Source organism: Megalobrama amblycephala, linkage group LG24 (assembly GCF_018812025.1).
Source record: "Megalobrama amblycephala isolate DHTTF-2021 linkage group LG24, ASM1881202v1, whole genome shotgun sequence".
Taxonomy (NCBI): Eukaryota; Metazoa; Chordata; class Actinopteri; order Cypriniformes; family Xenocyprididae; genus Megalobrama; species Megalobrama amblycephala.
Window position 1 is genome coordinate 16,521,258 of NC_063067.1, and position 4,348 is coordinate 16,525,605.

The following is a 4,348-nucleotide window of genomic DNA, read 5'->3' on the forward strand; positions in this document are numbered from 1 at the left end:
TGTGGATGTGTGAGCCACACTAACTTATGTCTGACTCTGCAGTTCCGTCAATGCATGTTGTGATGAAATGTCATCCACGCATCAAAGATTCCCCGGGGATTGTATCAAGAGAGGTTATCTGATGTCACAGAGCACTAAAGGACAGAGAGATACCCTCAAATACACAGAGAATTATTCCCCAGCATTCAATATTTAATCTTCTTTCATTTAATCGGTGAGGAATGTCAACGTAAAACAAAGCTCACATTATCACCGCTCCTCCCTATGGAGTCCGTTATGACTGTGGTCCCGGTATCCATTGTGTAGACAAAAGAAAGAATGACCACAGGCTGATGTGTTGCTTATCTCAGTGCAGCGGTACAGTTGATAGGCTTTCAGGTCCTTTTGTGCCTGCATTTATGGCACAGGAGTCATTCACAGGCCCTGCTGTCTATACGCCTGAGGCAGTTCCTCTTCACTCTCTTCTTTTCCTACTTTTCCCTTATCCCTCACTCCCGATTCCAGGAGCATATGTCACTTAGAAGTGCTCTGCTAATTAGAGGGCTCCTTTGTCTGTGGGTTTCTCTTTTCTTTGCTCTTGTTGTTGATGGTATTGTCACTGGAGTATCTGTGGGAGTCCTGCCGTCCCGACAGAAGGTTTTTATTGGACTCTTAATGAGTTTACCTCGGGTGGTCTCCTCTGCAGATCTGGCCCAGAGTGAACAGAGCCAGATTTCAGCCATCAAGGCCTCTTATCTCTTCAGTTCAGGGTGTTTATATGTATGTGTCTGTGCGTGTCCTGCGCAGGGACGCAGGGAAGCGCATTATCTTAGGAATATGAGCTTTATCCAAGCTCATCCTGATTGTTTTTACAGTGCAGTACTTTACAGAGCATGCGGAGAATTGCCAACAGTGCTGGCTTGATTTCTCGCTCTCTTGGGAAAGTGGCACGTGTGCCATGTCACAACTAGTAAATAAGAGCTGACCCTCGGTGACCCTGCCCTGGCATTCTCTAGGGTCATCTCTCCTACAGCACCTGCTCTCTGAAATAAAGAGATCAACAAAGGTCACAGCCCCTGTGTATCAAACATTTCTGTGGGTCAGAGGTCAAGCATTGACCGGTGTGGTTGTCCCAAAGTGACTCTGATTCACTGTGTCCAATCGTAACGCAACCCGGAAGCATTTACTTCCCTGATGTGCTGACAGGTCTTGTCAGAGGTTCTGGTGTCCAGTTGGGGACATTTACTATTAAAGTATGTTTCTGATAAATTTGTATTTAAAAAAAAAGGTCCTTAGCTCCTTGGGTAGGTATAGGTTGGGGTAAGATGCGCCAGACCAAAGATTTTTTTTCTCCAGACCAAAGATGACACAAAATCTCATCTCAGCACTGTTGATGAATGGCTATGCTATTTTTTTATTTTGTCATTTCATCAGAATATCAACATTTGTGAGATTTAGTCAGTCGAAAGAGTTTTGAGGTTAATTGATCTAATTTTGTGTCTCTGGAAAATAGTGATCTATGACATTGTATTATGTTGAATATCAAAGTTTTTTGTGTCTATTTGTTAATGAGGGATTTGTGGACACATTTTTAGATTTGTGGAGTAAATTTTATTTTATTTTATTTGTTCTTAAAGGGTTAGTTCCCCCAAAAATGAAATTTCTGTCATTAATTACTCACTCTCATGTCGTTCCACATCCGGATGACCTTTGTTCATCTTTGGAACACAAATGAAGATATTTTTGCTGAAATACGAGAGTTTTTTATCCCCCATAGAAAGAAATGCAATAACCACATTCAATGTCCAAAAAAGTAGAAGACATTGTTAAAATAGTCAATGTGACTATAGTGGTTCAACCTTGATGTTATGAAGCGACAAGAATACTTTTTGTGCAAAAAAAACTAAACAACAATAAAAACTTTATTCATTTTCCTACGCAGTTTACGTTCTGACGTAGAACCCGGAAGGCTGCACTGTCTATACAATGTAGAAGATGAGTATGAAGAGATGAATTTGTTGAATAAAGTCTTTATTTTTGTTTTGTTTTTGCACAAAAAGTATTCTTGTCGCTTCATAACATTAAGGTTGAACCACTGTAGTCACGTGGACTATTTTAACAATGTCTTTACTACTTTTCTGGACCTTGAATGTAGTAATTGCATTGCTTTCTATGGGGGATAAAAAAAACCTCTTGTATTTCATCAAAAATATCTTCATTTGTGTTCTGAAGATGAACGAAGGACTCATGGGATTGGAACGACATGAGAGTGAGTAATTAATGATTCTTGGGTGAACTAACCCTTTAAGGGGGCATCTTCCCTCATGTTACCCTGTACACTACCATTCAAAAGTCTGGGGTCAGTAAGATTTTTTTCTAAAATAAATTAATACTTTAATTCAGCAAACAAGCATTAAAATGAATCAAAACTGACAGTAAAGATATTTATGATGTTAACATCAGTTAACAAAAGTATTTTTTTTTTAAATCTTACTTACTCTTAAATTTTCAATTATCATGGTTTCCACAGAAATATGAAGCAGCATAACTGTTTTCAACATTAATAATAATATGAAATGTTTCTTGAGCACCAAATCGGCATTTTAGAATGATTTCTGAAGGATCATGTTCTTTCAAAAACATTAAAAAATCTCACAGATCCCAAACTTTTGAATGGTAATGTATATGTGTAGATAGTGCATTTGGTCATTTTTAAAAGACTAAAGGAGATGCAAAAAGTTGCACTCACATTTAACATGCTTTCATGTAGTTAGATTACAATAAATATGGAATTTAGAGTAAAACTTAAAAATAAAAGTAAACATAATTAAAATATACACACTACCGTTCAAAAGTTTGGGGTCAGTAAGATTTTTTAATGTTTTCAAAGAAGTATCTTCTGCTCACCAAGCCTGCATTTATTTGATTAAAAATACAAACAAAAACAGTAAGATTGTGAAATATTATTCCAATTTAAAACAGCTGTTTTCTATGTCTATATACAGTAAAGTGTAATTTATTCCTGTGATCAAAGCTGAATTTTCATGACATGATCCTTCAGAAATCAATCTAATATGATGATTTGATGCTCAAGAAACATTTATGATTATTATCACTGTTGAAAACAGTTATTTATATTTTTATTTCATGATGCTATGATGAATAGAAAGTTCAAAAGAACAGCATTTGTCTGAAATCTAAATCTTTTGCAACATTAAACACTACCGTTCAAAAGTTTGGAGTCAGTAAGAATTTTAATTTTATTTTTGGGGGATAGAAATAAAATTAATCAATACTTTTATTCATCAAGGATGAGTTAAACTGATCAAAAGTTACAGTAAAGACAATTAAAATGTTAGAAAATATTCTATTTTAAATAAATGCTGTTCTTTTGAACTTTCTATTCATTGAAGAATTTTGAAAAAAAAACTGTTTTCAACATTGATAATAATAATAAATGTTTCTTGAGCATCAAATCATCATATTAGATTGATTTCTGAAGGATCATGTGACACTGAAGACTGAAGTAATGATGCTGAAAATTCAGCTTTGATCACAGGAATAAATTACACTTTACTGTATATAGACATAGAAAACAGCTGTTTTAAATTGGAATAATATTTCACAATATTACTGTTTTTGTTTGTATTTTTAATCAAATAAATGCAGGCTTGGTGAGCAGAAGATACTTCTTTTAAAACATTAAAAAATCTTACTGACCCCAAACTTTTGAACGGTAGTGAATGTATATAAATACATAAAAAATTATTTAAAAAAATAAATAAATCATAAAAGAGAGGAAAAAGTAATAGTTCACATAGGATTGATAATGTATAATTGCTTCTTAACTTTTTGTGATTAGCCTCCTCAGTGATTACTATGAATTGCTATTATGTAAAAAGTTGCAGATGGCGACTGAGTATGGATATTTGAATAGGAATTTCCAAACCAGCCAGTCAGCTGTGCATGCTCACAATATCAACCAATTTAGTCTTTGTAGTGCTGGGGAAAGCAGTCTCACCCCCCTTCAGATGTATGTACTTTCTATACTATTTAGATTATTTGCATACAGATGTCTAGTCAGCCCCACTTTGTGCCTGAAAGGGAGGGAGGGAGGAAGGGAGGGAGGGAGGGAGTTGCTGACTAGCCCCTAATTTCCAAGCATACCTCTTAGTGCCATGGCTACTGTGTTTCGATCACTGGGCACAGGTGGCATCTTAATTACCATGGATATTTTAGCGAGAAAGGGTGAGGGCCATTTGTATTGGATCACTAATTGAGCAGACCCTCTCAAAATACCATTAGCACCACTTGGATCATTAAATTTAAGGGCCTGATGACACAGAATTACATAATGGCTTAGCCAACA